The following is a 25428-nucleotide window of genomic DNA, read 5'->3' as shown; positions in this document are numbered from 1 at the left end:
CTTAGTTGTGGCACTTGTGTTTAGCTGGATTTTAGGTGGCTTTGAACATGATTATTCTGTAGTTTAGTTGTAATATTTACGTGGCTATTATGGGAGGATTTGAGTACCACATTTACCTACAACACTACTTTGACTAAAACCCTGGTACAAAAGTCTTACTTAAGGATATGACCTAATAATTTCACTTCTAGGAATTATCCTAAGTAAATGTATAAACACATACAAGAAAATTATTCATCACAGAATTGCACATAAAAAGAAATGTTAGAAACCATTTGAATGTTCTTTACATGGATTTCTGAAGAAGAAAAGTGGTGTATTTCCAATACAATTTAATACAGAAGTTAAGACAAAGGGGGCACTTCCTTGTTTTTCTACCTAGAAATATGTGAAAACACATGTAAAACAGTTACAAACAAGTATACATAATATCATCTAATTGTGGCAAGATAAAAAATTACTGTTATGTTCACTTAATTATTCAAAAAATATTTATTAAGCCCAACTATGCTCTAGCTTCTATTCTACAATGTTGGGGGTCAAAGAGTTAGGAAAAAAAGAAACAGATATAGTCTCAATTTTCATAAAATTTACATTCTCATGGATAAAGACAATAAGTAAACAAGAAAATAAATATTATATTAAATGATGACAAGTTCAAAAAAGAAAAGTATATACCAGGGAGAATAGTAAGTGCTTAGAATAGGAAATTGCTGCTTAATAGAGGGAAGACTTTTCTAGGTAGAGTGAAATTTGAGCTGCATTCTGGAGAAAAGACTTTTATGAAGAAAGAAACGAGAGCAAAAACTGCAGTGTGGAAGAATGTGTGGGGTAACGGACGACCATCAAGGAAGCCAGTGTGGCTGTATCACAATAAGCAAGGGACAGAATGGTCAGAGGTGAAGTTGATATGAGGTCTTTTGGGAACTGAAAAAATTATTAGTTGCTGAAGGTGAGTTGGCAATTTCATGGAGATTTCTCTGCAATGGGGTGACATTTTACTTTCAATTTTAAACGATCCTTCTCAGTACTGTGCCAAAAGCAGACTGAGAAAAGAGTAGGGTACAGTACAATAACAATGATAATACAAGGCAATCATTTAGAAACCTATTATAACAATCCAAGAAAGACATGGTAGTAACTTGGATTAAAATGATAGTACCTTATGTAGTCCACAGTGGCCTGATTCAGGACATAAAGGGTAGTACCAAGATTTGCTTTTAGTGATTTGCACACACTTTAATGCTCTCAGTATTCACCAGTGGTACTAGAATGGATTTGCATCCTCTTCTGGTCCAGCAAAATTCACAACTGCTGACATATTTCGGGTAGCTCTTTTCTAAGCCAATTCCTACCATTTCACTGGTGCCTCCTCTTCTGAATTACATTCCTGACCCGGTTGCTCTTTGTATTGTGATGCGTGTGGGTCACCAGCCACCAGTGACCACGGAACACTGCGGATGGCTCACCAAAAGACACGTGAGAGAAAAACACATGCACAGAGACAAACTAGTTTCTGTGGGGAAGTAGGGATGAAATGGCCACCCCCCCTAGTGGGGAGCACGCTGATTTACCATCCATACCTGCTTTTATTGGGGTCATTTTGCATAATAATTCAGGTAAAGTACAGTACTCATCAGGGGGAAGTAAGGAACTATAGAAAACAAGGAACTCTGCTGGTCTATTGAGTCAGGGTCAAAGACTTGTAAGACTTTGAGGAACAAACTAACTTCCTCCTTGGACCCCTCTCATTCAACTGAGAGCATTCTAAACAAAGAAGGTTTCACAGTAATTTACATATTCTTTCTTAGGCCTGATCACCCGGGGAATCCACCCTTTTCAGCAGAGAGCTACACCACCCTGTCATTGTTTCAGGCTTAGGTGGAGCAAGGGAACTAAGGCAATAGGGAGATTTTCTCCCAGATGATGAGAACTCAGGCTATGTCACAGCCAAGGAGCGAGGGTCCATCACCCCCTTTTGCTGAAGCCCCCCAAGTCCTTCTTTTGGGGGCCTCCCAAAGTGACCGTGCCTGTCTTAGGTCATTCCCCCCGTGGGGAATCTTACCCGTCTTTGGCTAACTGACCAAGCTTTTTGGGGTTCAGTTATGAATAAAGCAGCAGAAGCGGCATTCCTGCCAGGGAGATAAGCTTTTGTCTCCTTGCTGGCTTATGGTTCCAAGGGCGTTCCCTTAGCCTTAGCCTAGGCGGGGGTTTCAGCTTCTGATACCAGTCAGGGCGGTTCCCAACAGTATTGTGCCTGGCTGTGTTGGATATCCCTCAGGATCCTCTGCAATGGGGGACAGCAAAAATCCCCATTTACTTCAACTCTCTACATTTATGGTTCCTGATTCCCATTGGTGGATATTTATCTTGGATTCTAGAGAGCTCAGCATCATCGTTTGTATGTCATAATGTCTACAAAGATACAGGAATTTCTCCCATTGGTTTAGTGGTAAAAGTTTCCCTTGAACTCAATCTTCTGTTCTCCGTAATTGGTTTCAACATCCCTGCATAAGCCTAAGATAGAATTTACACCAGAGGGTCCTCTTGGAAATGTGTGAGAAATACAGGTGGAAGGAACTGGGTGATTTGATCCAAGGACCTTTATTTGGTGCTTTGCTGAGAGAAAGGCTGAGTTGGGGTGGACTTCAGCACAAGGAAATGACAAGAGTGGGGTTTTTTAAAGAAAAAGTGTGGGAATTGTGAGGGGATAGAAAAGGAATTAGTCTCTTGTTCTTCCAGGCAGGTGCCTCAGGGTACTGGGATGTGAGCCTGGACAATGGGTTAGGTAAGGGCCAGGCTATTCCCAGATACAGGAGGGAGTGTCTGGCCATCAACTAGTGTGGCTGTCACTAGATGTATGTTGTGCACAGTGGAACAGAGTTTCAATAAGACTGCAGGCTATGAGTTGACTTGGGATAACTGAGTCATGAGCAGTCCAGCAGGTGGGAAACTGGCCTGACTGGGTCATTAGCAGTCTGGCAAGTTGGGGATCTGGCCTGGTCCTTTCAGGTCTTTTAATCAGGACTTGAATGACTAGTAGAGTTGGAAAGAGTTAGTTTTTTTGAGGTTTTACTCTAGGTTAGGCACTGGCATTATCTCATTTGATAAATACAATGATAAGTGGTGAGATGAAAGACTGAGACATTAACTGAGAGACCAAGATCACATAGTCAGAAAGTAGTGAGAAAGGACTCTGAGTCAATGTTCCATGTAAATACACGAGTTTAAGGAGACTAATGACAGTAGCTTTCTTAAGAGAACACATCAACCCAAATTCTCATAACCCTGTCATCTGCAAGCATAATGCCACATGATAATTACCCCAAAACTTCATGGCTTCTAAAGTGAGTAAAATAAAAGTATGGACATACAGCAGAAGCAGAAAAAACTCAGAGTTCAATAGAAAAAGAATGATGCTCTTCATTTCTACATCCTCTGGCTTTCAACATGCTACTTGTTATTGTTGGGCACTGTCCTGAGAGATAGGAAGAGAAGTTTACCAAAGGTATGCTCTGATACCTCTGCGAAATAATATGAAATATGTGAAGGGGACCCCCCAAAAAAGGAAATATTTTGGGGGGTCAGGCCCATTGTAGTGTTGGCTTCCCCCATTAGGTGAGTATTCTGGGAACCCATCTGTTTCAGTGTACCAGCTGGCATTGTTGTGAGAGGCTGTGTTCAGCTTCAGTGAATTTTTTTTGAAGATTCTTTTCAACATATTTGCTCATTTCATGATGGGTGATTTATGAGCGCACCTGGTCACACACTGTGCTGAGTGTTCAAGAGTTTTGACCAAAAACAACATGACCCTTGTGCTCCACCCTCCCTATTCACCTTATCTCACCCTGGGTGACATTTTTTTTTGTTTCCCTGGATGAAAAAGTCCAAAAGAGAAATGTTTGCCAATACAGAAGAGGAGAAACAAAAAATAGCAGAAACACTAAAAGGCATCAAAATCTATGAGTTCAAAAACTGTTTTTGAGCAGTGGAAAAAACACCTGATAGGTGTATTGTATCAAATGGAGAGTACTGTGAGGGTGACTGAAGTTTAAAAATGTGAGAATAAATACACAATTTTTATTCATATATTCTGGGGCTTTGGGGCCCCCCAACTTCATCCAAGTTCTTGAAACAAGGATTCTCAAAATATTCATAAGTGCCCTGGCTGGCATAGCTCAGTGGGTTGAGCACAGGCTGCGAACCAAAGTGTCACAGGTTCGATTCCCAGTCAGGGCACATGCCTGGGTTGCAGGCCATGACCCCCAGCAACCGCACATTGATGTTTCTCTCTCTCTCTCACTCTTTCTCCTTCCCTTCCCTCTCTAAAAAATAAATAAATAAAATCTTTTTTAAAAATAAAAAAAATAATAAAAAAATATTCATAAGTTATAAGATTACTAAGAGCATCTTTTGATCTCATGAGGTGACTCTAGGTAGGCCCCTGCATGGAGGCTGTACCAGAAAACAATAAAAGTCATGATTAGAAGCTTGCTATTTTCATCCCCATGTTCAGCACATCTCCAGAGAGGGGAGAAATACTGGAAATAGAATCCATAGTACATCCTGCATAAGAAAGCCTCCATAAAATGCCAATAGCATTGGTTTCAAATACTTCCAGGTTGGTGAGTACAACCCTATACAGGGAGGTTGATGCACCACAACTCCAAGGAAAGAGAAGCTCCTGCACTCAGAACTTTCTCAGATCCTGCCCTATGTAACTCTTCATCTATATCTTTTAATAGATCTTTAGTAAACTGGTAAACATAAGTGTTTCCCTGAGTTCTGTAAACCTCTCTAAATAATTAATAGAACCTGAGAAGGGGTGTATGGGAATTTCTGCTTTGTAGCCAAGTTAGATGGTTGTTTGTACCTAGGGGACCTGCTGCCTGTGATTGGAATCTGAAGGTCAGACTGAGCCCTTAACCTGTGTGATCTGACACTATACCCAGGTAGACAGCATAAGAATGAATATATTGCAGGACAGCCAGTTGGTGTTGCAGAATTGGCTGGTGAAGGGAAAACACCCATACATCTAATGTTGAAAAGGAAGGCTGGATTATTTTTAATAGACCTGGGTTATCTGATTTTTCATCCTCTTCTCCCTCTTTTGTTGACAAGTATCTCCAACCAGATTTCAGAAGAAGCAGTTAGAAGGAAAAAATATCAGGAGCAAATGCCAAGCAGGATAGACTTAGGTGATCTGTATACCCTTCTCTCTCTAATCAAGGGATTGGAGATGGATTGTCCCACTCCACAGGACTCAGTCAAAGCTGGGATTAGGGGTGGAATAAGGGTGAGGCAAATGAGGCACCTAGAGGGCAAAATTCAAAAACTTCCTCACTCTCAAGTTCCTTTGCACCCTAAATGTCTTTGGCTTCACCCTCCCCCCAGCCCTGGGTGGGCCCCTGGGTCATTGGCTCTCTCTAGTATCTCTAAGAAGGCCTGGGTGAATTCCCTTTCCCTCAGTTTATTCAGAATTATGCTAGAATTTTCCAATGAAATGTAAATTAGAAATCTGACATGAAAACAAGAAGGTCTAAAGGTAGCAGCTTACATTCATTAATCATTTAACAAGCTCTTATCAAGAACAAAATTTCTAGGAATTGAGATGAAAATGAGAAATGAAAGTAAAAGTCTTTCTCAGTATTTGACATTGATCTTAGTAATAAAAGGTAGCTGAGGTGGAATGAGCTCATGTGTGTATCTGGTTTTGAGGCCATGGTAATTTATATAACATTTACTGAGACCTACTATACTCAGAAAATATGTTCAAATGTGGCAGAATCTGAAGTGACTCTTACACAGAATTTATCATCTGTAGGCTCACTGCATAACAGTAGAAAGAACATAAACACTGATACAAGACTCAGCGTATGAGTGCCAAAGAAAAAAAATTTCCGAAGAACTGGAACACGGTCGCACTCATACAGAAAATCTGAAAACTTTGAATTAGACACGTGACGGAACATTGAAGGTCATGACATTTCCTTTGAAGCCTCTTGTTCTGACAGCTTTCAACTTCCAAGCAATTGTGTGCCAAGGAAAATAAATTTGAAAAACTACTTCAGGCTAAGCATTTTATCTTCATTAACATTATGTGAGGTAGATAGTACTACTGGAAAACTTCAGTCTACCATTTAGCTGCCCTTATTCCTTTGGTGGCCCTCCCCATACCCAATACTTAAGCAAATATAGCTAGTAACTGTTGGATCCTTTATTCAGATCTGTCTCTGACTGCCATTAAAATCTTGCTGACTAGGGAATATAGTCAGTGCTACAACAATGTTCCTAGGTAATATAGTCAATAATATTATAATAACTATGTTTGGTGCCAGGTGGGTACTTGAATTGTCAGGTGGATCACTTTGTAAATGATGTGATTGTCTAACCACAATATTGTGTACCTGAAACTAATGTAACATAATATTTAATGTCAATTGTAATTGAAAAATAAACATATTTTTAAAAACGAAGAAAACCCCAATTTTCTTACCTAAGCAAAAACATAGAAAAGGGACAAAGTACGTAGGATTTCTAGGAACTGAAAATGATAAGTATGAAATTCACCTGGAAGAATATCTGTGTATCAGCCTATAAAAGTTTGAAATAAATGAAAAGGACAGGGGGTAATCATTTGCAATCAATATTATAATGCATTATATTCAGAGAATGAAAATAAAACAAAATGCTTTCCCCAGGTTTAAGTTTGAGCAACACTGTCAGAAATAACATTGCTAGAAAGCTCCAATATAAAAAAATTGAGAATAAAATTCTCTTTCTCTCCATAAACACATAATCTGCTTTTTAGATATTTTACACAACACAACCTCGAGTCCAATCATCTAAGTGAAGTAATAAAACATTGAAAGTTTTGTTCATTTTCAAACTAGCCATTTTCAGAAAACAGAACTATAAGACTGGAAAATGGCCCTGGCTGGCATAGCTAAGTGGATTGAGTGCAGGCTGTGAACCAAAGCATCACAGGTTCGATTCCCAGTCAGTGCACATGCTTGGGTTGCAGGCCACGGCCCCCAGCAACCGCACATTGATGTTTCTTTCTCTCTCTTTCTCCCCCCCTTCCCTCTCTAAAAATTAATAAATAACACTTTTTAAAAAAGACTGGAAAATGGGTCTAGTCTAAAAGACTTTTACAAGAAACCAAAAATAACAAATTTCATTAACACTGGGAGCATGCTTCTCTCTTTTTTCTCTCTTGGGTAATTTTGTTACTATAGAGAGTCATTCAGACGGAGCACTGGAAAGTCTCCCCCACTGGCCAACATGGGGCTGGAGGATGTTCATTCACTGAGAGAGTTAAAACTAGAGACATGAATGGATAGGACCCCAGGCACACCAAAAGCTTGAAAGGTAATTAGATAGGAAAAAATGCCCTAGATAGTTTTCCTATCTCAGGTAAAACTGCAGGCTGGGGCAGAAAAAGGAGATGGTCTTTGAGACAGGAGGCCTCCATTCTCTCAGGTTTTGTGACACCCGAATAAAACCTTTTTGGGGCAGCAAGCAGCTGAACCTCCATTTTTGTTCAATTATAATGTGAGAATAAGAACAACAAAGCAGTTAAAGAATATTCTTGAGAAAGACACTGTTCTAGGAAATGTGCCCATGTCTATTCTCTTAAATACTCTCCCTTTCCTGTTTCTGCTCTGTTCATTAATTATCTTGTGCTCACCCCACCCCATTGGTATATACACACAAACAGAAACATACACACACCAACATTAGTCTTCTAATCTTGGTAATTTTAAAACCAAAGAATTGCAATTAAATAAACAGAATTTCTCTTAATCATCTGAATTAATCTTTAAACAAAAATAAACAACAAAAACAAACATGAAACCACTTTTTTACTTCTTGCTAGGTGTATAAATTCAGGCACCTCTACCACAGGCAGAGCCTAAGTCTGCAATGGAGCTGTGAGTCAGCAGCCTGCCAGACTCCAGGAAGGAACCTACTCTACATGCAGGCCTCTCTGGCAACACCTGAAGACAGGCAGTTGGCCTCAAACAGGCAGGTTGGTGAAGAAGAGGGAAGGAAATGGAATAGACATACAAAGACCGACATTAAGATTAAAACAGAAGCAGAAATTTATGGAAAAGTTCAGAGGAACCAGTCAGAAACAAGCAGATTAAGACATGCTAAGAACACTGCTTGAATCTTGTATGGTCATTGTTCCATAGAACAGCTCCAAATCTGAATGAAATTGAGTAAACTGTGCAAACACACAATTTATTTGAAAAGAGTATGGCAATAAGGGAAAGGAAACTATTGAAATTGGAAAGACGATCCCACTTTAGAGCTTCAAGTATCTCACAGGCCATGCGGAAAGGAATTTTCTTTAAAAGGGAAGGTCAATGAAGTCCTCCTACAAAGAACATGGTATGGAGGGAGGGAGATAATCATGGATTGTTTTCCCCTGAGGTTTGCTGATTCTTAGGCAGGATATTTAAGGTTGTTTGCTGGGTCAGAAGGAAGGAGGGTCAAAGCTGAGGGGCCTGGAAAAAGAGAAAAATTATACTAAGGTTAGTAACAAACACTTTTTTTCTATTGATCAGTGGAGAACAACAGCTCATCTCATCTTTTTGAGACAAATAAAGGGAGGAATTAAAAGGCTCTATGCCTGGCATCATTATAAGTGAGAAGAGGAGACATTGGTGAGTCTAATCTACATTATTTGGGGAAGGGTGTTTTTTTGCGGTAAGCCATACTTAGAGCACAAAAGGGTGGATAGATATTTTAACTTGTCCAGGAGTAAAGGCCTAGGAAAGTTTACTACTGCTATTATGATTGATGTACCAGGTGCTATTGTCAGCACAGGGAAGAGAAGTACTAAGTCAACATGGGATGTATGTGGCAGGCTTCTCAGATAAGGAGAAACTTGAACCAGGTCTGAAGTGTGAATTCCTGGGCAAAAAAAAAAGATGCAGAAAGACTGATGTAATAGTATATGGGAGGGAAATTTTTTCCTTCTTCACTTTAAGTTTTGTTGGCTGGTTTAATAATCAGTTTGACATAAGACAGGTTAACAGGCCAAAATCCAATGCAATGATATACATACAGAAGCCCTCAAAAGACACAAAGACAAAGATCGTCAGGCAACTGAGGCTCATATTCCATCCAGAGTGAAGGAGAAGTGGGTAGGAGTTTGGAGCTTCAAAGAGGAGGAAGACAATTCACAGGCAAATGAGAAAAGCAAATATTTGGGGGAAAATGTGTTTGCCATGCCATGCAGATAAGTCTTTCTGGTATATAAAGTTATTTCTGGTAATAGCTCTCTCCTGGTATAGGCCTCATATCTAAATTCTTTTAGGCAGTTAAAGGAGAGGTTAAAATGTTTCCCCCTGCTGGGTCTTAACTGCCTTGAGCTCAAAACAAATCCACCTGCCAAAATGGCACATGTGTTCTGATCCCCTTCAATACACAAGACTGAGAAAACTATGAGGTTGAGGAAGGATAGCAGAGTGTTGCTTCTAAGGGAAGAAACTAAACTAGAAAGTAACAAGAGGAAAAAGTGTTTGTGAATCAAATTAGGTTACTTCTTGCCCAACTGTGAGGAGTCTTGAATGCCAGGGCCAAGATACTTGATCATATCATAAACCAATAAAGAGTTTTCAAAATTTTATAAACAAATGATTTAAGTATGAGTTTCAGGATGCAATGTGAAAGATGGACCACAGTAGGGAGAGAGATGACAAATACAAGAGTTTTTCATTCAGAGAAGTCAAATGAATACGGTAAACTAGTGCTCAATATTTAATAAGTATCCAACAGGAACCACAGTTTAAGAGAAGAAATAAAGAAAATTGGGGTGCCAAGACATAAAGGATACTTACATCACCATTAACCCCATCAGAAATGGATGTATACCCCAAAATGATTAGGGGGAAGAAGTTTGGATGAGTTTGTAGTTGGATAAACCATTCTACATAGTTGATCCAACAAGTCCAAAGAGCAACTTCAAACAGAAAAGAAATAAGAACTAGGATAGAAGGCAGAGATGTAAAGACAGAAGAAAATTTTTAGTTTTCTATTGGGACATCATTGACATATAACATTGTATTGGTTTTTGTTGTACCACATATTGATTCAATGTATGTATATAACAAAACAATAACCACAATAAGTCTACTTATTATCCATCAGTACACATAGCTACATTTTTTTCTTGTGATGAGGACTTTTAAGGTTTTACATTCAGCAACTTTCAAATATATAACACAGTATTATCAACTACAGTCACCATGATGCACATATCATCTTCAGGACTCATTCATTTTGTAACACTTTTGACCTCCTTCACCCATTTGGTTCCCCAACCCCCACTCCAGCAACCACCCATCTGTTCTCTGTGAGTTCTGTTGTTGTTGTTATTTGTTTTTAGTTTTCACATACAAGTGAGATAATACCTGTCCTTTTCTGACTGACTTACTTCATTTAGCATAATGCCCTCAAGGTCCATTCATGTTGCAGCAAATGACAAGATTTCCTTCTTTTTATGGCTGAATAATATTCCAATTCTGTATTCATTTATCCATTGGAGGGCATTTATCTCATTTCCATGTTTTGGCCATTATGAATAGTACTACAATGAATGTGAGGGTGCAGATCTTTTCAAGTTGGTATTTTGATTTCCTTTAGATAAATACCCAGAAGTGGAATTGCTGAACAATTACACTTGAAGGACACTGGAAAAGGTGGGGCCACAAGTGCCTAGAGCAGCTCATGATTAGCACCAGGGCCACAACCTCTCATGCGTGTGTTCTCTAACCACACGATTGAAATTAGCCTCAAGTTACACTTCATCCCCTTACCTCCTGATTTCTTTCTTAGCACTTAAAACAATCTGAAATTATTTTGTTTATTCAAGTATTTACAAGTTAATGGTCTCCTTCCTGCCCACCTCCACCTCCACTAGATTATAAACTCTGGAAGGACAGGGATTTAACTGATCCTATTCATCAGTCATCCCACAGCATTCCCCAGCATGCTGAGTTCCCTCAATAAATGTGTGGAATAAATGCTGGAATATTTAACATATCTCTGCTGAGTCTCTAATCCTTAATACTTATATGATCTAGCTTGTTTAGAGGCACATTATCTTGATGGGTACAAATGAGGAGATATAGTTGACAGAGAAGATCTCTAAATTAAGCAGGATGAAAATGTCAGAGAGGCCTTCTGCACTGGGTAACTAGAGTTCAAGTATCAAGCTTACAGAGAATTTTACTTTAAAAAATAAGGGCAGGAGTGAGGCAAAATAATAAGTGAATGAAATGTATTCATCAGTTCATTTTATTTTAAAAAAATGGCATTTATTGAGCCAGAAATGCGAAGGTTTTGCTTTTTTTTTTTTTTCAATCTTTCTTTGAATGGATTGGGAAAGCTTAAACAGTTTTTGTTTTTGTTTTTCCAAAGCAAAGCAACCATAAAAGTAAGCTACTCAAGATATTCTAGATATAGAATACAAGACCCAAGCAGTGGTGAGCAAGAGCAGGCTTAGAGGGCAGTTAGTATTACAAACACGTTAGGGACACTTCTTTCTCAAGGACCAGAGGAAAGGACACAAAAGTGGAATTAGTCTTCATTTGAAGGTTAGAATATTTATAGGTGAGAAAGTTCTGACCATGTGGCCTCTACATTCTCTAGAACTTAAAAGTGAGGTCACCAAATGTGAGAGGAGTCTCAAGTAATACTGTTTGGTCTAATCTTTCCTATCATCCTAGCACTCTCTCTATGCTTCAGGATTGTGGATTTTGAGAGCTCTCTCAGACCTTTTATTATCTATTTCTCTAAACCCCATTGATGAGCAAAGTGCCCACATTTAGGAGATCAATAACTGTTCATCAACTAGATTTAAAATTATGAAGATGTGATATCTGATTGTAAGGAGTGAAGGCGAGAGGAGTCAAAGATGACTCTTTGGGAAGAGAACAGGAAGCAGAGTTTTGGAAGGAAGGTGATAGGTGCAATTTGGATGCATTTATTTAACCCCCACCTCAGGTACCCCTCCTGGTGAGAACCACATCTCTGTCCCAGGCTGGCCCTGAAGGGTTTCATTCCCTTAGACCTCCAGGGATTCCGTTTTCCTCTTCACTCTCCTCAATTATCCACAAACACCCTCCAAACACTTGGATGTTCCTGGTCCAAGGCCCAGTTCAGTTCCTTTCTGCCCTTAAAACAATGTTTCAACTGTAGCTTGGGAATTTATTACTAATAACTAGATACACAAGGACAGAAATGTAAAACACCATGAGAGGGGAAAAATTATTCTCCTATGTGACTTCAAAATACTTCAGGTAAAGTCCCAGAGCCACACAAGTATGGAAGCAAATTAGATTATGGGGTTTTACTGGTCTCAGGAATGTCATGTCTAAGTGTGAGTGTATCCCCCATGTAAATGTTCTGTGTTCTCCCACTGAGAGGTCTCATAGAAGATGGTGTCATGTGACTTTCTCCACCCTAGTTTAAAATTTAGGCTTTTATTATGTCAACTTTATTGAGAAACAACATGCACAACAAAATGCATCCATTTAAGGTATACATTTTGATGAATTTTGCCTAGTTGAAACTGCTAAAACTTTGAATCCATTCACATAATCAAGTTACAAAACACTTTCATCATCCCAAAACATGCTTTCTGCTCTTTTGTTGTCTATCCCTTCCTCTGCCCCATCCCCAGAAAACCACTGATATGCTTATTGTTACTATAAATTTGTTTATATTTCATACAAATGGAATAATACAGTTATGTATTATTTTATTGATGAATTCTTTCACTCACCAAAATGATTTTTAAGTTCAACCATGCTGTTTGCACATATGAGCAGTTAACCATTTTTATGGTTGAGTATTATTTCATCTTACACCCTATTTCATTTATTTGTTGACCAATTGATGGAAATTTAGGAAATTTCTAGTTTGGACTATTATGGAAAAGAGCTACTCTTAATTTCTATATATATAGACATATATAGATAGATAGATAGATAAATATATATATATATAAATATATATATATATTTATCTGGACTTTTATTTTTATTGGACAGATACCTAGCAGTGGTTATATCTGAGTTGTATGGCAAGTGCATATTTAACTTTTCAAGAAATTATCAAACAACTTTCAAAAGTAGTTACAAGAGTGTATGAGAGTTCTAGTGGCTCTACAGCCTCCCTGACACTGGATGTTGTTAGTCTTTTCAATGAACCCATCCTAATAAAGGTGCAGTGTTATCTCATTGCAGTTTTAGTTTATGTTTTCCTGATAGGTAATTATGTATATATATTCATGTACTTGTTGATGATTTAATATCTTCTTTTATGAACTGTCAGTTCAAACTTATCCCCATATTTGATTGCATTATCTTACATGTTAAAGCTACAGGAGGGTTTACATAATCAGAATACCAGTCCTTTATCAGATACAAGTATTACAAATATTTTATTTTGTTCTTTATTTTGGCTTTTCTAAATGGTATTTTTCAAAGAACAAAACATTTTCATTTTGGTTAAATCTAATTGATCAAGTTTTTCTCACATGGTTTATAATTTCAGTGTCCTAAGATTGTTTTCCCTACTGCTAGGCCTTTAATAATTTTTATTATGTTTTATTCTAGATGTTTTAGAGTTTAGCTTTTACATTTAAACTCTGGCCTATTTTGAGTTATTTTGTGTGTGTTATGATGCAGGATTACTGTTCATTTTTTTCCACCTGGGTACCCTGTTGTCCCAGCACCATTTGTTTAAAAGACTTTTCCCATTTCAAAATCAATTTACTATATATGTTTGAGTCTATTTCTAGACTCTCTGTTCTGTTCCATATCCATTGATCTATATCTATTTTTTCAGTAATGTATACTGTCTTGTTCATTGTGGCTTTATAGTAAATATTGAAATAAGACACTGTAATGACATTTATCTTTTTTTTTTTTACATGTAAACCTGGATATGTATACATACCCAGTTTCTTAAGAGAGCACAAGAGTCAAAAGCAAAATTCCTACCTTATTATCTCAAAATAAGTCATCTTCAGTTATGTATTCCTCAAAGTTTCTTGGCAATATCAGTAAGGTAGAATTAACACTTTTTATGTTTAATGAAATATAAATCAATATGGGTTAGAAAATGAACTATAATCTAAACTTTCATAACATCTACTTTATAAAGAATATTTCTTCTCCAGACAAATTTCTGCTGAATAGAGCTGAGAGACCTATTCTCCCCTTTCTTCCTCTTTACTCACACAACCCTAGAAGCTAAAGTTGTGTAATGTTAGAAAGAAAAGTTGGAGGTAGGGGATGTTGGAGCATATTTCTGAAGAATTCTTAACTCATGTAATATACAGGCACATGGTTGTATATGCTGTTTTATCTATGTGTTTCTTAAATAACAGGAAATTAAAGAAAAAAACTCTATGCCATTTTTCAAAAAGGATAAGTCAGTTAATAACAAATCTGTGCCTACCTGCCAGTCTCTGAACAATGACCACTTTCCAGGGACCTAAACATTATCCCAATGGCCAAAACGTCTTTCTCTACTCCTGGCAAACTACATCTTCAAATCTTAGACTGACCATGTCCAGGCTTCTCAGACACCTCAAGAAATGAGATAACAGCCCTAGCCAAGTGGCTCACTTGGTTGGAGCATTGCACCCGACACCAAAAGTTTGTGAGTTTGATTCTTGTTCAGGGCACATACATAGGCTGTGGGTTCTATTCCCAGTTGGGGCACATACAGGAAAAAAACAAACAATGTTTCTGACTCACATTGATGTGTATGTGCCTCTCTCTCTTTCTCTCTCTCTCTCTTCCTTGTTCTCTAAAATCATTAAACATTTCATCAGTGAGGATTAAAAAAAAGAAATAAGATACAAGTTCTTATATGACAGCTCCATATAAGGTCTGATGTTGCCTGCTTTATGTTTGTGTGATTACAAAAGATTTGAACCCAAAATTTACAATGCATGTGACAACAACATTACTAAATTAGAGAGGACACACATTCATTTGATTGTCCTAGAAACAAAACAAAGTCCTCTTCGGAAGTCTTTCCTGATCTTTATGACACTTCCTCCACATTTCAAGACTTCAGAAGCTGTAAAGAAGATTGTCCCATCATAATAGAGCCCATTAGGATTTACAGCTCATCAAGTACCACAAACTGAATGATCATATAAGTATACCCAGAGACTCAAGATTGTGGACAAGTAAGTGGAAGCTGCACTAATCTCTGCCAAGACAAATCTGCAATTGGAACAAAATTGTAGAGTTATCATTCTGAATAACCAACTGAACATTAGCTGGAGAGGAGCCTTATAACCATGACAGAAGAAACCACTTCACCACAATGTGACTTCTAGGGAGTTCAGAAGAGACATGAGAGGGCATGCTGGACTTCCATGCATGGAAGCTGAAGTGTCAGAGGGGTATTTCAGTGACCTGGGGAATCCCTCTGAAAAATGTGGTGTCCAAATCCAAACCTGGGATCCCTAGCCTACAGCACCAGAACCAGAAAAGGAACCCACATAACATCCAGCTGTGAGCAACTGGGTTTCTGTTCACCAGGAAGAGATGGCAGGAAATGCAGGGAGCCTCTTAAAAGAACAACATACAAGATTTTGTTTAGAACCTGGGTTCTGGCAGAGTTGGGGCGGAGTAGACTAAAGACGCTTAGGGAGAGTCTGGGACTGGTAGCTCTGGAGAGAGAACTGATGGAATAGACACCAGGATCCCTGTTCTAAGTCTTCCCTCATAATGCAGAAGCCATCTCTCTCAAGCAGAGCACTCCCCTCCAAGTGGCAAAAACCTGTGAGGAAGCAATAGCCTCACCCACAAGAATTACTCTGCCCCACCCTGTGGAGCTGCTGAGTACAGCTTAAGGCTATATCACTGACTAGCTTAGCACACTAAGTCAGGTCCCTGGGAGCTCTGAGACTTCAGCTGAACCTCACTCAGGCCTAAAATCTGGCCTTGGTATATAGCCTTGTTCTTCCTGCACACAAACAGGCCCAGTAGAGGTAGCAACATGCTGTGGATCATTGATAGCTCCAAACAGGTACACCAGAGCCAGACAAAGGCAACATCTGGCATAGTCCTACACAAGAGTCTTTGAAGATCCATCTAAGATATGGAAACTAATACAAAGAAGCAGCCAAAATTTGAAGACAAAGAAAGATGCTGCAAATGAAAGAATAAGGAAATTCTCTAGAAGAAGTAGATGAAATGGAGGCAAGCAATTTAACAGATAGAGTTTAGAGTAATGATTATGAGAATATTCAACAGCATAAAAGAAGACATGGAAGCCATAAAAAAGGACCAGTCAAAATTAAAGAATGCAGTTCCATCCATGCTATTGCAAAGGACCTCCTTCTTTCTTTCTGATGGGTAGTATTGCATCATGTAAGTGTACCATAGTTTTTTGATCCATTCATTTGCTGATGGGGCACTTAGGTTGCTTCCAGTGCTTGGCTATTGTAAATTGTGCTGCTATGAACTTTGTGGTGCATAGGTTCTTATGGATTGGTGTTTCAGGGTTCTTAGGATGTAATCTCAGCAGTGGAATTGCTGGTTCAAAAGGCAGTTCCATTTTTAGCTTTGTGAGGAAATTCCATATTGTTTTCCACAGTGACTGCACCAGTCTGCATTCCCACCACAACAGTATACCAGGGTTCACTTTTCTATGTATCCTCTGCAACACTTGTTGTTTGTTGATTTAATGATGGCCATTCTCACTGGTATGAAGTGGTATCTCGTTGTGGTTTTAATTTGTATTTCTCTGATGGCTAGTGATGCCGATCATCTTTTCACATGTCTCTGGGCCCTCTGTATGTACTCCTTGGAGATGTGTCTGTTCAAGTCCTTTGCCCATTTCCAATTGGGTTATTTGTCTTCCTTGGGTGGAGTTGTGAGAGTTCTTTATATATTTTGGAGATCAAACCCTTGTCTGAAGTATCATTGCCAAATATGTTTTCCCATACAGTTGGTTCTCTTTTCATTTTAATACTATTTTCATTAGCCATGCAGAAGCTTTTTATTTTGATGAAATCCCATTTGTTTATTCTTTATGTCTTTTGCTCTAGGGGATATGTCTATGAAACTATTGCTGCAAGGAATATCTGCGATTTTCCTGCCTGTGTTTTCCTCTAGAACTTTTATGGTATCATGACTTAGATTTAAGTGTTTTATCCACCTTGACTTTATTTTTGTATATGGTATAAGTTGGTGATCAAATTTCTTTTTTTTTTGCATGCAGTTGTTCATATATTCCAACACTCTTTGTTGAAGAGGCTATTTTTACTTCATTATATGCTTCTGAGCTCTTTGTTGAATATTCATTCACCATAGAGACTTGGGTTTATTTCTGGGCTCTCTATTCTGTCCCATTGATCTATGTGTCTGTTCTTATGCCAGGATCAGATGCTTTAGATTACAGTAGTCTTCTAATATAGTTTTATATCTTGTATTGTGATCCCTCCTACTTTGTTATTCTTTCTCAAAATTGCTGCAGCTATTCAGGGTTGTTTGTGGGTCCATATAAATTTATGAAATGTTTGTTCTATAGCTGTGAAATATGCCATTGGTATTTTAACAGGGATTGCATTGAATTTGTAAATTGCTTTGGGTAATATGGACATTTTGATGATCTTAAGTCTTCTGATCCATGAACATGGTATATGTTTCCATTTGTTTGTGTCTTCCTTAATTTCTTTCTTCAGTGTTGTGTAGTTTTCTGAGTACACACCTTTTATCTCCTTGGTTAGGTTTATTCCTAGGTACTTCACTTTCCTTGTTGCTGTATCAAATAGGATTTTTCCCCTGATTTCTGTCTCTGATATTTCATTGTTGTGCTAAGTGAAATAAGACAGGTGGTGACAGACAAATACCATATGATCTCACCTTTAAGTGGAACCTCATCAACAAACAAACAAGCAAGCAAAATATAACCAGAGACATTGAAATTAACAACAATCTGACAATAACCAGAGCAGAGGTAAGAGGGGATAATGGGGGGAAAGAGGAGAAAGGCTTTCAGGAACAACTATAAAGGACACATGGACAAAACCAAGGGGGGCATGGAAGCAGGGGAGGAATGTGGAGATGGCTGGCATGAGAGGGTGTGGTAGAGGAAAAGACAGACAACTGTACTTGAACAATAAAATAAAATAAATGTAATGGAAAAAACACACAAAAAAGATTAAAAAATAAAAATACAATATCTGAAATAAATAATACAATAGAAGGAATAAAAAGTAGGCTAGATGAAGAAGAAGACTGAATCAGTGATTTGGAAGACAATGTGAAAAAACACCCAGGCAAAGCAGTAAAAATAAAAAAGATTTGTAACAAATGCAGAAAGCTTAAGAAACAGTTTGGACAATATGAAGCATAACAACATTCACATCATGGAAATACCAGAAGGAGAAGAGAGGGAGGAAGAGATAGAGAACCTATCTAAAGAAACATTGACCAAACACTTTTTTAATCTGGTGAAGGAAAAAAAAAACACCCAAGCTCAGGAAGCTCAGAGAGTCCCAAACTAGTTGGACACAAAGAGGGCTACACTGAGTCAAATCATGAGTAGAATGACAAGGCTTAAAGATAAGGAGAGAATTGTAAAAGCTAAAAGAGAAAAGCAGAGAGTTACATACAAGGAAGCGCCAATTAGACTGTCAGCTGATTTCTCAACAGAAATATTTCAGGCCAAAAGGAAATGGCATGAAATATTCAAGGTGATGAAAAGCAAAGTCCTACAACAAAGTATACTTTACCCAGCAAGATATCACTTTAAAATGAGGGAGAAATAAGGAGCTTTCCAGACAAGAGAAAGCTAAAAGAGTTTGTTAACACCAAACTAGTACTGCAACAAATGTTAAAGGGCTTGCTTTAAGAAGAAGAAAAGGAGAAAGAAAGAAAAAGAAGAAAATAGTCTAACAATAAAATGGCACTAAATATGTATCTATCAATAATCACATAAATTGCTTAAATGCTCTGACCAAATGACATAAGGTAGTTGAACAAATAAGAAAACAAGACCCACTCTTGGCTGCCTCCAAGAGTCCCATCTCAGATCAAAAGATACACAAAGACTAAGAAATGGAAAAGGATATTTTGTGCAAATTGAAAGGAAAAATTTGGGGTAGCTGTACTAATATCTCACAAGATGGGCTTTAAAACACTGTAGTAAGAGACAAAGAAGCACAATACATAATGATAAAGGGAAAAATCCAACCAAAGAACATAACCTTGGTAAACATGTATGCACCCAACATAAGGGCACATAAATATGTACAGCAAATTAAAAAAAATTTTTTATTGTCATTCAATTACAGTTGTCCCTATTTCCCACCTTTTGTTCTCCCCTGCCCTGCCCACCCCCCTTTCCAACACTTGATCCTCCCCCCACCATTGTCCTTGTCCATGGGTCCTTATATATATATTCCTTGACTTGACCCTTCCCCTTCTTTCCCCCTTTATCCCCCTCATTCACTCTATATTGATGGACATAAAGGGAGAGATCGACAGAAATACCATCATAGTCAAGGAGTTTAATAACCCATTGACTTCAATGGATAGATCTTCCAGACAGAATATCAATAAGGAGACAGCAGCCTTAAATGAAACACTAGATCAAGTGGATTTAATTGATGACTTAAGAGTATTTTACTTCAAAGCAGGACAATACACATACTTTTAGAGGATATATACTTTCTAGAATAGATGAAATGTTAGGACACAAAGTAAGTCTCAGTTAGTTTAAGAGGATTGAAATCATATTAAGTATCTTCTCTGACCACAATACTATAAAACTAGAAATCAGTCACAAGAAGAACACTGAAAAACATGCAAAAACATGGAAGCTAAAAGACATGTTATTAGACAATGAGTGGGTCAACAGGATCAAGAAAGAAATCCAAAGATACCTTGATCTAATGAAAATGAGGACACAAGAATCCAAAATCTGTGGGACACAGGGACCACAATTCTAGGAGGGAAATTCATAACATTACAGGCCTATCTCCAAAAAACTAAAAAAAAAAAAAAAAGGCTCAAATAAACAATCTAAGTTTAAACTTAAAAGAACTGGAAAAAGAACAAAAAACAAAGATGAAAATGAGTAGAAGAAAGGATATAGTAAAGACTGAAGCAGAAATAAATAAAACAGAGACTAAGAAAATGATACAAAAGATCAATGAATCCCAGAGCTGGTTCACTGAAAAGATAAACAACATTGACAAACCATTACCCAGCCTCATTAAGAAAAAACATAGAGAGGACCCAAATATACAAAATGAGAACTGAAAGAGGAGAAAAAAACAATTGACACCAAAGACAAACAAAGGATTGTAAGAAAATATTATGAACAACTATATTCCAACAAACTGGACAACCTGTACAACATGGATAAGTTTCTAGAAACACACAATCTTAACAAAATGAAATCAAGAAGAATCAGAGAATCTGAAAAGACAGATTACACCTAGTGAAACTGAAGCAGTAATCAAGAAACTCCCAACAAACAAATGTCCTGGACAAGATAGCTTACAGGTGAATTTTTCCAAACATTCTGAGAAAAACTAACACCTCTACTTCTCGAAATATTTCATAAAATTGAAGAGGATAGAAGGCTCCCAAACTCATTTTATGAGGCTAGCATTATCCTAATTCCAAAATGAGATAAGGACACTACAAATAAGAAAATTATGGGGCAATATCCCTGATGAACATAAACGCTAAAATCCTCAACAAAATATTAGTAAACAGAATAGAGCAATGCATCAAAAACATCATATACCATGATGAAATGGGATTTCTTCTAGGAATACAAGGTTGATACAACATTTGCAAATCAATAAATGTGAATCACCACATAAACAAAATGAAGGATAAAAAATGTCCCGTTCATATCAATAGAAGCAGAAAAAGCATTTGACAAAATCCAGCACCCATTTATGATCAAAACTCTCAGCAACATAGGATTAGAGAGAACATACCTAAATATAATAAAGGCCACATATGACAAACCTACTGCTAGCATCATGTTCTGATGTGGACTCTGTCCAGTGGGGTCCATATGTTGTGGATGTGACAAGCAAATTCACATGGAAATTTCTCCTGTGGAGAAAAAGGGATGGCATGACCACTCTCTGATTGAGAGAGGGTGCACCAACCCTTGCCTGGACAGGATTTTATTGCTTTCTAATAGCATACATCAAAGAAGGTTCTCATTCACTATGCTCAGGTTTGCTTTAGGTGATTACTTTTTACAGATAACAAAGGAAAGGATATTGTTGATTACTTCTTACAGATTAACCAAGAAAAATGTTGCAAATGTAAGGGAAAGATAAGAGTGACTGGACTGGTTACACTCTGCCCTTGGGAGGATTGGCACAGACTTTAGAAAGTTACTTTAAAGATATGCAGTAAACATTTGCAGCTTCAATTCAGGGTGAGGGAGTGTTAGCAATAGCAAGCCTCTCAAAGCAGTCTAGGTACAATGCAGGCCTGGTTTCCCACAGGAAAGCCAATGTGGGGGTCTGGCTCCAGTGTGCCCTCTCACGCCTGCCATTTTCCAATAGGGCTGGGCTACATTTGCCATTGCCAGTTCCTTATAATGTTCAATGGACAAAAACTGCAAGCATTCTCCTTAAAATTTGGAACAAGACAGGAATGTCCACTTTCACCTCTTATTCAACATAGTACTGGAAGTCCTAGATATAGCAATCAGACAAGAAGAAGAAATAAAAAGGAATTATAAAGGAAGAAGTAAAACTGTCTTTATTTGCAAATGGCATGATATTATAAATACAGAACTGCCATGATTCCACCACAAAACTACTAGAATTGATCAATGAACAAAAGCAAATTGGCAGGATACAAAATTAATATTCAGAAATCTGTTGCATTTTTATATGCCAGTAACTAACTAATGGAAGGGGAAATTAAGAAAACAATCCTATTCACAATTGCTTCAAAAAGAATTAAATACTTATGAATAAACCTAGCCAAGGATGTAAAAGACCTGAACTCAGAAAATTATGAGACACTGAAGAAAGAAACTGAGGAAGATACAAACAAGTGGAATCACATACCATGTTCATGGATAGGAAGAATTAACATCAGTAAAGTGTCCATACCACCCAAAGCTATCTATAGATTCAATATAATTCCTATCCAGATTACAAAGCTGTATTTCAGAGAACTAGAACAAAGACTTCAAAAATGTATATGGAACCACAAAAGACCCTGCATAGCAACAGCAATCCTAAAAAAGAAGAACAAAGTTGGAAGAATCAAGCTACCTACTATCAAACTATACAATAAGGCCATAGTAATCAAAACAGCACTGTACTGACATAAAAATAGATACATAGATCAATGGAACAGAATAAAGAGCTCAGATACAAGCCCATACCTTCATAGTCAATTAATATTCAACAATGGAAACAAGCACATACAATGGACTAAAAATAGTTTATTCAATAAATGACAATGGGAAAATAGGACAGAGACATGCAGAAAAATGAAACGAGACCACCATCTTATAGGACACACAAGAAAAAAGTCAAAACGGATCAAAGACTTAAATGTTAGACCCTAAACTATAAAAATAGTAGAAGAAAATATAGGCAGAAAAACATTGGATGTTGCTCATAGCAATATTTTTTTTCAGATATATCTACTTAGGCAAGGGAAACAAAAGAAAAAAAAAACAAGTGGGACTGCATCAAACTAAAAATATTTTGCACAGCAAAGGAAAACATCAACAAAATAAAATGCCCACAGAATGAGAGAACATATTCGCTGATACATCTGATAAGGACTTAATATCTAAAAGTTATAAAGAACTTACAAAACTAAATACCAAACAATGCAATAAAAAAATGGGAAAAGGACCTGAATAAACACTTCTCCAAAGAGGGCATATAGATGGCCAATAGCCATATGAAAAGATTCTCAACATCACTAAGCATCAGAGAAATGCACATAAAAACCACAGTGAGATACCATCTCATGCCTGTTAGAATGGCTATCATCAATAGATCAACAAAAACAAGTGCTGGTGAGAATGTGGAGAAAGGAAAACCCTTTTGCACACTTGGTGGGAGTGCAGATTGTTGCAGCCACTGTGGAAAACAGTATGGAGATGCCTCAAGAAATTAAAAATGAATCTGTCTTTTGACCCAGTAATCCCATTTCTTGGAATATATCCAAAGGAACATATCCAAAGGAACCCAAAACATGAATTTGAAAGAACATAAGCATCTCTGTATTCATTGCAGCATTATTTACATAGGCAAGATATGAAAGCAGCCCAATTATCCATCACTAGGTGAGTGGATAAAACAACTATGGGACACTTACACAATGGAATACTACTTGGCCAAAAAAAGAGAAAGTTTTACCCTTTGCAACAGTATGGGTAGACCTGGAGAACATTATGTTAAATGAAATAAGTCAGTCAGAGAAAGACAAATGCCATATGATCTCATTCATATGTGTGGAATCTAATGAACAAACTGAACTAACAAGCAAAACAGAGACAGACTCACAGATAGACAGCAGAATGACAACTAAGGAGGGGGAGGTAGATGAATTGAGCAAAAAGGACAAAGGAGCCATGGACATGGACAACAATATGGTGATTGCTGAGAGAAGAGGAGTTTAAGGGGATTATATGATAATGGAAAAAGTACAATAAAAAAGGACAAATAAATGAAATAAAATAAAATAAAAGGTCAGGATGACCAAAGGACAAACACAAAAAACATGCCCAGATGGAGTATTAGAACACTGTATCCCAGAACAATCTCTCATACCCATACATACTGATCAGTAATTCTCTCTTCTTCCCAAGAGTTTACACTAGTCACTATTCTGACTTCTCAATTAGAAATTAAAATTTGCCACTTCTTTAACGATATTTATGTAGAATCACATTGCATGCATTTTTTTGTGTTTGGCTTCTTTCTCACAACTTAATAGTATGAGATTTTAGTTGTGATATTAGCTGTGATATTTGTTTACATTATCATATAACATTCCATTGTTGGAATACGCCACAACTTATTTACCCATTTGACTGTGAATGGACATCTGAGCTGTTTCCAGTTTGTGACCTTGATGAGCAGTGCTGCTATGAACATGCTGGCTGATATGCCTCGATGCACATGTTCATGCAGTTCTATTGGCAAATATGTAGGAATGAAAATATTGGCTTATTTCTGTCATTTTATTTTGTTGATGTCTATTACATCTTCTTTTGTTTAGATTTTTTCCTGCCTTTGTGGTACAGATTGATATTTATTTAATGTTATTATTGCATTAGTTAAGAAGCAATCACCCTTTTTTGTCATAACTAATCTCCATTTTAACCCAAAAATATTTTTTATCAACCTGGCACACGTTAACTCTCACTATGCATGCACACACAATTTTCACACATGCTACAATTTTCTATGTAGAACCAGTCAGAATTTTAATTACAGATTAATCTAAACTTACACTTTACACAAAGATATTTACAGCACTAGTTTTACTGGCTTCTCTACTAATTTGGTTGACATATAATCTTAGGTTTCAAAGCATAGTCCTTAAGAGTATTAAAAATAGTGGTGAAATATGTAGTATCCCATTTTGCTGCTGAGAACTCTGATATTACTTTGCTTTTAACTCAATGATTTTCAACCAGTGTGCCACAAGAAATTTTAAGACATGAAATAACTATTTAGTTAGGGATGTCCCTTATGTTGTCAAATAAAAAAAAATGATAACAGCCAACACAACAATAGTTCTCTGGTGTGAATGAATCAAAATTAAACCTATTTTTGTAAGATCAACAATAAAATAATGTATTTTTAGTAGCTGCAGAATTTTAGTGATTAGTTTACGTGTGCCATGAAATGAAAGAAATTGAAAATTGCTGTTTTAACTACTCTGTAAATAACACAATTTGCTCATTTGATTTTTCTGTTTCTCTTTGTTTTAATTAATATGTAATTGATTTGTTCATTCATTTATTCAATCTTTTTTTTCAAAGATTTTATTTATTTATTTTTAGGGAGGGAAGGAAGGGAGAAAGAGAGAGAGAAAGAGAAACATCAATGTGCAAAGTTTCCCCGTTGCTGGGGGCCATGGCCTTCAACTCAGGCATGTGCCCTGACTGGGAATCAAACCTGCGACACTTTGGTTTGCAGCCCATGCTCAATCCACTGAGATATATATGCCATCCAGGGCTCATTTATTCAATCTTTAAACGCTTTACTCTTTAAGAGAATGAAAATGTTGCAAGGACATATCTAAATAGAGTTGATGATGATGAGGATGAGGATGATGATTTATTATTTTATAAATTCTGGTCAACATTTGATGTATATTTTCATTATAAAGAATTAGGCCATTGCAGCTCTGAGAA

Source organism: Phyllostomus discolor, chromosome 6 (assembly GCF_004126475.2).
Source record: "Phyllostomus discolor isolate MPI-MPIP mPhyDis1 chromosome 6, mPhyDis1.pri.v3, whole genome shotgun sequence".
NCBI lineage: Eukaryota > Metazoa > Chordata > Mammalia > Chiroptera > Phyllostomidae > Phyllostomus > Phyllostomus discolor.
The sequence above is the reverse complement of the archived record's forward strand: the minus strand, read 5'-3'. Positions refer to the sequence as shown.